At 46.4% G+C, this 11,060-nt stretch overlaps 1 protein-coding gene across 2 annotated transcripts in view; it reads left to right on the top strand.

Moving 5' to 3' along the window:
• The first annotated feature begins 10,243 nt into the window (after window positions 1-10,243).
• Window positions 10,244-11,060, top strand: part of SBNO2 (strawberry notch homolog 2) — a 142,927-nt gene continuing 142,110 nt past the window's right edge. The window contains exon 1 of one of the 2 annotated variants that reach the window (XM_039319253.1): window positions 10,244-10,374. The gene's annotated coding sequence lies outside the window, so the exon portion shown is untranslated. The remainder of the gene's footprint in view (window positions 10,375-11,060) is intronic. The other variant, XM_039319254.1, reaches the window with a different exon arrangement.

Below are 11,060 nucleotides of genomic sequence, written 5' to 3'. Positions count from 1 at the left end.
AAGAGCCAGCCTGTCTGTCTCTTTCTGCAGGATATGGAGCCGGGGCAAAAAATATCTCGTCAGGCAGCTGCCTCTGCAAAAACTAAAGCCGGCTTGTAGGGCGTGCTAACCTTGCAGGCTCCCTTGGAAGAACCAAGAAATGAAAAGTATCCTTGGGCCTAGATCAGCTGATGAGTTCTTATGGGTGAGGGAAGTTAGCCCAGAGAAGGAAATATTAAAAGGGCAGAAAAATATATTTTTCCTCAAAAAGACTTTTTAAAGCCAAACCTGGCCCCAAATCTATCTCTCTACCCCAAGCAAGAGCTAGCCCCATACAAATGCAGATGTAAAACCATCAGAGAGTTGAAGCCAGAGCACTCAAGAAGACAAAGAGAAGATCTGCATGCCCCACCCAAACTCTAGGAGTCATTAGCCCCATCACCTGGGAAGCAGGATATGATAATAGGATTAAACCACAGATATCAAGGCCTAGAAAAACACTCAGAGATAGCCTCAAGATTCATGCCACAGGAACAGGAAACTATTCCAAACAAGGCTACAGGGGGTATGAAAACCTACTGCCCATGTGCTCAACTCCTCTTTCTTCTCCTCTGCTCTTTCTTGCAAGGACCATCTTTCTGCTTCTCCAATAAATTGTAACCTTCTTCCCAAAGCAGTCTCCATGTTGCTTATTTATTCCCGGCTTGGATGAACCAGGATGAAGACTTACTTCTGACATGGGACACCCTGCCTGCTAGGATCAAGGCAGGATTGACGGTGAAATTTAATTTCCAGATAACGGAATAACAGAATTGGAAGGGACCTTGGAGGTCTTCTAGTCCAGTGTTTCCCAAACTTGACAATTTTAAGGCATGAGGACTTCAACTCCTAGAATTCCACAGCCAGCAACGCTGGCTGTGGAATTCTGGGAGTTGAAGTCCACATGCCTTAAAATTATCAAGTTTGGGAAACACTGTTCTAGTCCAACCCTTGCTTAAGCAGGAGACTGGCCTATGCCATTCTGGTCAAACGTCTGTCCTATCTCTTCTTGAAAACCTCCAATGATGGACCAGTTACAATATCTGGAAGCAAGCTGTATCACGGATTAATTGTCCTCACAGTCAGGAAATTCCTTCTTAATTCTAGGTTGCTTCTCTCCTTCATTAGTTTCCATCCACTGTTTTTTGTCCTGCCTTTGGTGCTTTGGAGAAAAGATTGACCCCTCTTCTTTGTGGCAGCCCCTTAGATATTTGAAGACTGCTATCATGACACCCCCTAATTCCTAATTAGACTAGAGACATTATAATCACAACTTCTGGAAGTAAGCCATCCCAGTAATTAATTGTTCTTATTGACAGGAAATTTATCCTTAGTTCTAGTTGCTTCTCTCCTTGATTAGTTTCCATCCGTTGCTTCTTGTCCTGCCTTCAGGTGCTTTGGATAATAGGTTGACTCCCTCTTCTTTGTGGTAGCCTTCAAAATATTATTTATTCAATATTAATAGGTGATAGACAGATAATAGGTTAGCACAGTGGTGGGATTCAAATATGTGAACAACCGATTCTTTGTGTGGATGCTGCTTCCAGAAGTTCATTCTGGGCCTGGGCAACAAAAAATTAGCTACCGGTTCTGCTGAAGTGGTGCGAACTGGCTGAATAACACAGTGATAGAATTAGAAGGGCTTTGGAGGTCTTCTAATCCAACTCCCTGCTCCTGCAGGAGATCCTATATCATTTCAGACAAATGATTGTCCAGTCTCTTTTTGAAAGCCTCCAGTGATGGAGCATCCACAAGTTGTTCCATGGTTACTTGTTTTTGCTGTCAGGAAATTTCTCCTTAGTTCTAGGTTGCTTCTCTCCTTGATTAGTTTCCATCCATTGCTTCTTGTCCTGCCTTCAGGTGCTTTGGAGAATAGCTTGACTCCCTCTTCTTTGGGGCAACCCCTGAGATATTGGAAGACTGCTATCATGTCACCCCTGGTCCTTCTCTTCATTAAACTAGACCAGGGATCTTCAAACGTGGCAACTTTAAGACTTGTGGACCAACTCCCAGAATTCCTCAGCAAGCCAGGGCTGGCTGAGGAATTCTGGGAGTTGAAGTCCACAAGTCTTAAAGTTGCCAAGTTTGAAGACCCCTGAACTAGACATACCCAATTCTTGCAACCCATCATTTTAGCCTCCAGTCCCCTAATCATCTTTGTTACTTTTCAAGATGCATTTTTATTTGTTTAACCAATGTAGCTGTTGGGTGCCAGAGTTGCCTGGAAGGATGTTTGCCTCATTCAGGGTCTGACCAGGGAGAGGAAGGCAGAGCAGGCTTGTATAGATAGTCCTTGACCTACTTTCTTCCTTATTTTAAAACAGGGGTCCCCAATCCCCGGTCCGCAGCATGCCAGCAACCGGTCCGCACAAACAAGCAAAGCCCCATGCGCGAGATGCAGGCAGCGCACAAAACCACACACTCTCCATTCCATGAAAAAACTCTCTCCACAGGACCGGTCCCTGGTGCCCAAAAGGATGGGGACCTCTGTTTTAGAACACTTATATAACTGCCTATTCACTCTTTCGAAGACAGCAAAGTCCACATTTTGGACAGAGAGGACTGCTGCTTTGAAAGAGGGGTCAAAGAGGCCATCCATGTCAAAACTGAACAGCCCTCTCTCAACAGAGAGGGGGGGGGATACAACATCATCCATCTCCAGTCTACAACCTGGTCCTTTCAGCAGTTCCAAGAAGGCTCCATACCCATTTGCACCACCCAGTTGACCCTGAGGACACAGATAAGCCTCCAGGTAGGCTTTAAGGACTGGCTAAAAGTATGCAAATGACCAACTGTGCAAGGAGTATAAATCCTTCCATTCCCCACCATCCAGTCAGAGCTGAAGAAGTTTCTTGGATGAGAAGTGAAAGGTCTTCAAAGAAAAACAAGGAAGTCAGTTGCCTTGTTAAAAAGCATCTTTTGGATAGCTTAAAACTAGATCTTCATATCATCATGACAGTTAGAACAATTCACCAGTGGAACAACCTTCCTCCAGAAGCTGTGAATGTTCCAACACTGGAAGTTTTTAAGAAGGGACTGGACAGCCATTTGTCTGAAATGGTACAGGGTTTCCTGCCTGAGCAGGGGGTTGGAGTAGATGACCTCCAAGGTCCCTTCCAACTGTATGATTATGATTATGATTATCTAAACTAGCGTTTTTCAACCTTGGTGGCTTTAAGATGTGTGGAATTCCAGACTTGCTGGCTGGGGAGTTCTGGGGGTTGAAGTCCATGCATCTTAAAGCCAGCAAGGTTGAAAAACATCGATCTAAACCAGTAGTTCTTAACCTGGGCGATATTGCCCCCCAGGGGGCGATTTCATTTTTCAGGGGGGCGAAGGAACGAAAAGGGGGCGATATGGGGGCGATGGAGCAAGAAGTTTTGGGGACACTTTTGAGACTTTTTCATACAGTGAATCGCTGTATATCTGTCGTACAAAAACATCAGATCGCTCGCTATTAGTGGGTTGAATGTTTTCAAATGTTCCTCCAGCTAGCTTCAGTACAGAACGCCGTACATATGTGAATACGCATTTGCTTATCTTCATGCGCGTTGCGCAGCAGCCTCTACCCTTTTTATATTTCTTTTTGCGTCTTAAATTTCACTTGTAATTCAATCATTAAATATTACTATTTTTCTTTTCGGGTATTTCACTTTCTTGCAATTGAATTTCGTTTTCAGTGGTCATTACATTTAAGTGTCTTGAATAAATAAGATAATAATGAAATACATGTATCACGAAGTTTGGGAATAAAGTGACGGGTGGGACCAAAATTTTTCACACAGTTGAGATATGGGAAAAAGACTGGAAATAAATTATTTGCATCGATATGTCCAGATGACAATTTTAAAGAAAAGAAAACAAGTGTTTGCATAAATTGAAGAATTATTTCCTATGTTGTGATTGAGAGATTATGTTGGGGGAGGGGGGCGATGACAACTTCCTCATTGGCTCAAGGGGGCGATTCGTTCAAAAAGGTTAAGAACCACTGATCTAAACATCTCCAGTTCAACCACCTTGAGGTTACGGGAACAGCCAGCCAGGAAATAATTTTATCAAGCAGAAGTCCCAATTTAGGCGCAACAGGTGAAGACTTGTACTTTGACCCCTGATGCAATAAACTGGAAAGCACCTTTTCCCCGGTCTCCTATTTTTGGAGTACATATTGTTGGTACTTCCTTTTTTTTTTTCTGTATGGTCCTACAGATAATGCCCCATTGGATAATTTTATAGAGCGTGCAGCTTCCTCATCTGGTTGCTAAATTTATGTTCATGTTTATTCTCGGAGATGAGCTGCTCCTCTCTTGTGAAAAACTGGAAGAGAGAGATTCTGGGCGTCACTCTGTGCTGAATTACAGACGTCAGTCGACATGACAAAGAAAGTCAAGGTGAGCTAACCTTGACTCTGCCTCTCTGCTAAGGATGACTCCAATTTGTACTCCATTTTAACATCAGACCTGCAAGATTCTGTTAAAATAGTCTTACCTTAAAATAGAATTAGCTCATTGGCTCATGTTTTCTGCCTTGTTTACCTGGAAAGGCTGACAGTTGCAATTCCTGCCCCCTGGAATGATTCATCGACAGAGACTGATGTCCTTCCTTCCTTCCTTCCTTCCTTCCTTCCTTCCTTCCTTCCTTCCTTCCTTCCTTCCTTCCTCCCTCCCTCCCTCCCTCCCTCCCTCCCTTGCTTCCTTTCTCTCACTCTTCCTTCCTGTTGTTCTTTCTTTTCCTTCCTTCCTTCATTTCTCTCATTTTTCCTTCCTTCGCTTCCTTTTCCTTTCTTCTCTTCCTTCCTCCCTCCCTCTGTTTTCCTTTCTCTCACTCTTCCTTCTTTCCTGTTGTTCTTTCTTTTCCTTCCTTCATTTCTCTCATTCTACCTTCCTTCTCTTCCTTCCTTCCTTCCTCCCTCCCTCCCTCCCTCCGTTGCTTCCTTTCTCTCACTCTTCCTTCCTTCCTGTTGTTTTCTTTTCCTTCCTTCCTTCATTTCTCTCATTCTTCCTTCCTTCCTTCTCTTCCTTTTCCTTCCTTCTCTTCCTTCTTTCTCTTCCTTCCTTTCTTTCCTTCCTTCCTCTCATTCTTTCTTTTCCTTCTCTTCCTTCCTCCCTTACTTTCTTCCCCCCTTTCTCTCCCTTCCTTTCTTCCATCTTTCCTGCTTCTTGTTCTTTCTTTTCCTCCTTTCCTTTCCTTTCCTTCCTTGCTTCCTTCCTCTCATTCTTTTTTCCTTCCTTCCTTCCATCCTCTCATTCTTTTTTCCTTCCTTCTTTCCTTCCTCTTGTTTTTCTTTTCCTCCTTTCCTTTCCTTTTCTTCCTCTCATTCTTTTTTCCTTCCTTCTTTCCTTCCTCTTGTTCTTTCTTTTCCTTCCTGCCTTATCCATCCATCCACCTATCCATCCATCCTTCCATCCATCCATCCATCCATCATTGCCCATCTCACTTTTATGTGACTCTAGGCAGGTTGCAATAAAATACATGAAATACACAATATAAAAATAAAATGAAATGAAACACATAGCAGTTGGACTTTATCCAGCCAGGCATCCACACAACCAGGACACGGGTTCTATCTCAGGGCCCCAGGCTTGAGCACAAAATCAAGTTTTCAAGACTCCGGGCTGGCTGAGGAATTCTGGGAGTTGAAGTCCACAAGTCTTAAAGTTACCAAGTTTGCAGACCCCTGATATAGAGGTTCCTAGCTGCAAGCTGCCCAGAGACTTTGGGTGGCCTCTAAATAAAATAAAATAAAATAAAATAAAAAAATAATAAAATAAAATAAATAAAATAAAATAATAAAATAAAATAAAATAAACACTCAAACCAACCCTGAATCATGACTGAGCTGTTTCAGAACCCTCATTTTTTTCAATCTGGAGGTTTTGTCTTATGACAAAGTTTTCAGCGTTCCCTATATCAGTAACTTCTTCTTACATATAGATTGGATTACAGGTAGTCCTTGATTTACAAACACAACTGAGCCCCAAATTTATGTTGCTAAATGAGACATTTGTTAAGTGAGTTTTGCCCCACTTTACGACTTTTCTTGCCACAGTTGTTAAGTGAATCATTGCAGCTGTTAAGTTAGTTGTTATGTCCTGGGCCGGCAGGCACAGGCTGCAGCGATTGGCCCGAGCAGACCATGTGAATGCCCGGGACAAGAAAGGCTGCTTCCAGCCTTTGCAATGATTGGCCAGCAAGGTATTGTGCAGGGGGGCTATAAAAGGGGGGCGCACCGTTTTAAAACCTGTTCTGTTGGTGTTGCAATAAAGGAGACTGTTGGAACTCGTTGCTTCGCCTCAATGCCTCTTTTCCTGAAACAGAACATTAGTCACCTGCTTGTTAAGTGAATCTGGCTTCTCCATTTATTTATTTAATTAATTTTATTTATATGCCGCCCAATCCCAAAGGACTCAGGGCGGCGTACAAAATTAAAACAATCATCTAACAATAAAACAATAAAATAATACAATCATACAGCATGTCCGATCATATCCCGCCCCCCCCCCCCGGGGACATCAGCCCCAGGCCTGCCGGAACAGGAGAGTTTTAACGGCTTTCTTAAAGGCCGGCAGGGTGAGAGTAGTTCGAACCTCAGGGGGAAGTTGATTCCACCAGGTCGGAGCCACCACAGAAAAGGCCCTTCCCCGAGGGCCCGCCAGCCGACATTGTCTGGTCGACAGGACCTGAAGGAGGCCCAATCTGTGGGACCTCACCGGTCTCTGGGAACTGTGCGGCAGTATGCGGTCCTGTAAGTAACCTGGCCCTATGCCATGAAGGGCTTTAAAGGAGATAACCAACACCTTGAATTGCGTCCGGAGACCCACAGGAAGCCAGTGCAGCTCGCGGAGGATAGGTGACACGTGGGCATACCTTGGCGCGCCCACAATCGCTCTCGCGGCTGCATTCTGAACCAACTGCAGCCTCCGAACGCTCTTCAAGGGTAGCCCCATGTAGAGCGCGTTACAGTAATCCAGTCTTGAGGTGACAAGGGCATGAGTGACCATGAGTAAAGCCTGCCGGTCCAAATAAGGCCACAACTGGTGCACCAGGCAAACCTGGGCAAAGGTCCCCCTGGCCACAGCCGATAGATGTTGTTCCAAATTTAGCTGTGAGTCCAGGAGGACACCCAAGTTGCGTGCCTGCACTGAGGGAGGTAAATTTGCCCCCCCCCAGGACTAATGATGGACCATCCAGTTGACCTTTGGGAGGCAAGACCCAGAGCCACTCGGTCTTGTCAGGGTTGAGTCTAAGCCTGTTCACCCCCATCCAGACCCTCACATCTTCCAGGCACCGGCACATCACGTCGACTGCTTCACTGAAAGGACACGGGGTGGAGATATATAATTGGGTATCATCCACGTACTGATGATACCTCACCCCGTGTCGCCGAATGATCTCACCCAGTGGTTTCATGTAGATGTTAAAAAGGAGGGAGGACAGGACCGAGCCCTGAGGCACCCCATGATCGAGGCGCCTAGGGGTCAATCTCTGTCCGCCCGCCAACACCGACTGCGACCTGTCAGAGAGGTAGGAGGAGAACCACCGCAATACGGTGCCGCCCACCCCCACCTCTCCGAGACGACGCAGAAGGATACCATGGTCGATTGTATTGAAAGCTGCTGAGAGGTCAAGAAGCACCAGGATAGAGGAATGACCCCTATCCCAGACTCGCCAGAGGTCATCGGTCAGTGCGACCAAAGCAGTCTCAGTGCTGTAGCCGGGCCTGAAACCAGATTGAAAAGGGTCCAGATAATTAGTTTCATCCAAGGATCGCAAGAGTTGGGACGCCACCACCTTCTCTACAACCTTCCCCACAAAGGGGAGGTTGGAGACGGACGAAAGTTCTTCAAAACAGCTGGGTCCAGGGAAGGCTTCTTGAGGAGGGGCCTCACCACCGCTTCCTTTAAAGGTTGCGGGAAAGACCCCTCCATCAAGGAGGCGTTGATTATCGCCTGGAGCCAGCCTCGTGTCACCTCCCTACTGGCAGAAACCAGCCAGGAGGGGCACGGGTCCAATAATCAGGTGGCGGCATTCATTGCCCTCATGGCCTTGTCCACTTCATCAGGGGTCACAGGCTCAAACTCGCTCCAGATAACATGACTAAGACCAGGCCCCGGCAACTTGGCTGGCACTGCCCAGTCAGAGTCCAGGTCTCTCTGAATCTGAGCGATTTTGTCCAAAAGAAACTGAACAAACTCCTCAGCTCTCCCCTGCAAGGGTTCCTCCGCCTCCTCCACTTTAAGAAGGGAGCGGGTCACCCTAAACAAGGCGGCCGGGCGAGATTCTGCAGACGCAATAAGTGCGGAAAAGTGAACATGCTTTGCCGCCCTTATCGCCACTAAATAAGTCCTAAGATAGGCTCTTAATAGTGATCGGTCAGATTCAGAGTTACTGGCCCTCCAACGTCACTCTAGACGTCTCTTGTGGCGCTTCATCTCCCGGAGCTCCTCAGTAAACCAAGGCGCCCTCCGGGGACCACCACCACAGAGAGGTCTCAAAGGCGCAATTCGATCCAGGGCCCCGGATGTCGCCTAATTCCAGGTCGCAACCAGGGACCTGGACGAGTTGTGGACAAGGGAGTCAGGTATTTCCCCAAGCTCTTCCTGGAACCGATCTGGGTCCATTAGGCGCCTGGGGCGGAACCACCTAGTCGGCTCCCTCTCCCTGCGATGGGGGAGTGATGCTCTGAAGTCCAGTCTCAATAGGAAATGATCTGTCCATGACAAGGGCGAGGTCTCTATTCTCCTTAATTCCAGATCATGTCTCCATTGCCCCGAGAGAAACACAAGGTCGAGTGTGTGACCACCCCTATGAGTCGGATCCTGAATTACCTGGGTCAGGTCCATGGTTGCCATGGAAGCCATGAACTCTTGCGCCACCTCTGAGCGATCGCCGAGTGATGGTAGGTTAAAGTCCCCCAGTACCATAAGTCTGGGGAACTCCATCGCCAACCCGGCTACTGACTCCAGCAATGCAGGCAGGGCTGTTGCAACGCAGCTGGGAGGTAGGTACGTCAGCAGCAAGCCCAACTGAACCCGTGAACCCAACTTCAATAGGAGGGACTCACACCCAACAACCTCCGGGGCAGGAATCCCACGAGGACTCAAGGACTTCCGAGCGATGACTGCCACTTCCCCACCCCTGCCCTGATGTCGAGACTGATGAAGCACCACAAACCTTTCCGGGCACATCTCCGAGAGGGAAACACCCCCCTCAGGGCCCAGCCAGGTTTCGGTTATACATGCCAGGTCCGCCCCGCTGTCCAATATTAAATCACGGACAAGAGGGGCTTTGTTGACAACGGACCTGGCATTAAGCAACAGCAGCCTACAACTAGGGCCCTGTACTCCCCTGTCACCAGTACTACAGGATGAGGCTTTTGAGGGGCCGGAACAAGGAATCGCTCTAATATAGCGAGTCCTCGTTCCCCAAAGATGGCCTGCCCCTCGGTTCCCGCCATATCTGCCCATCCCAGTCATAACCGGGATGCTTGACTTTGCTTGCCAGAAGGTCCCAAAAGGGGATCACATGACTCCTGGGGACACAGCGGCCATCATAAGTATGAACCAGTACCAACATCTGAATTTTGATCACATGACCGTGGGGATGCTGCAACGGTTGTAAGTGGGAAAAATGGTCATCAGTCAACTGGTGGACAAGGGGGGACATGATAGCAGTGTTCCAATATCTCAGGGGCTGCCATAAAGAAGAGGGAATCAAGCTATTTTCCAAAGCACCTGAAGGCAGGACAAGAAGCAACAGATGGAAACTAATCAAGGAGAGAAGCAACCTAGAACTACGGAGAAACTTCCTGACAGTGAGAACAATTAATCCATGGAACAACCTGCCTCCAGAAGCAGTAAATGCTCCAACACTGGAAGTTTTTAAGAAGAGACTGGACAGCCATTTGTCCGAAATGGTGTAGGGTTTCCTGCCTGAGCAGGGGGTTGGACTAGATGACCTCCAAGGTCCCTTCCAACTTTACTATTATTATTATAACTTTTTTTAGTGCCATTGTAACTTTGAACGGTCACTAATCACTCGAAGACCCCCTGTAATTTGAATCGGTAAGCATTGGATGCTGGAAATTAGAGGTTAGTCTTAACCAGGAACATTGAAACAAGGACTTTAAAACAAACAAAACAAAACCTAGGAGTGTCTGCAAAGAAGAAAGTGAAACCCACTGGGCTATGACATGATCCTGAAAGAGAAGGAAGAGTCACTTGACAGCCTTTGTCTGAAGAAAACAGCAGCAGCAGCAGCCAAAAAAAAAAAAAAAAAAAAAATCAGCTAAGGATATTATAGTCTCAGATAAGCCTGCACAACTAAACTTGGACGAAGAGGCACCACAAATAAGAACAGGTAGGAAGTGGGTCTGGACGCGTGGGCTGACTTTCGGTAGGAGTTTTCAGTTCCCTGCGGTTACATAACAGCTGATAAAAATTATTCTTCCACGCCTGGCGTTTTCTAAAAACGAGGCGCTGACAAAAGGAGAGAGGAAGGGGGGCAGTGAAGTTATGTGTTAAAAGATGGCGAGACCTATTGCAAGGCTGAGTCTGTGCTTTGCTTAGAAACATGTGAATTCTTAATATTTATTTATTTTTTGTTTTGCCTGTAGCTTTTCTCCACTAAGCTAGGTTATTTTTAGCCTTCACTTATGCTCTCTGAGCTCAGTTCGAACTATTGCGAAAATGCCCCAAGATCAAATCTGACTCAAGATTAGCTAGAAGTGAACTAAATTCAGAAGCAATAACTTGAAATTAACTTTCTTGGCTGGACAGTTACTGAATATGGCTGCTGTAGCTACCTTGCCTCAGTTTCTCTTTCATTTTCACTCTTATACCTTGCTAATGCAGCCATAGTAAGCTTCATTGGCTGATTGGCAGCTGTTCTATTTTCAAAGGCAGCACCTAAAATCCATAATCACTCTCTGTTTAGAAATATTAAAAAGTTTGGGTTGGTCAGCAGTTGCTAATAGTGACCAAGGGGAACTCTCAGGAAAGAATCCAGGCTGCATGGCTATCTAGCAGTGGGATATATAGTGCTCA

The sequence above is a fragment of the Crotalus tigris genome, unplaced genomic scaffold (assembly GCF_016545835.1).
Source record: "Crotalus tigris isolate CLP2741 ecotype Arizona unplaced genomic scaffold, ASM1654583v1 scf7180000022970.308977840:1548163, whole genome shotgun sequence".
In the NCBI taxonomy this organism is placed as follows: domain Eukaryota; kingdom Metazoa; phylum Chordata; class Lepidosauria; order Squamata; family Viperidae; genus Crotalus; species Crotalus tigris.
Note: the sequence above shows the minus strand (reverse complement) of the source record. Positions and strands in the feature narration are given on the sequence as shown.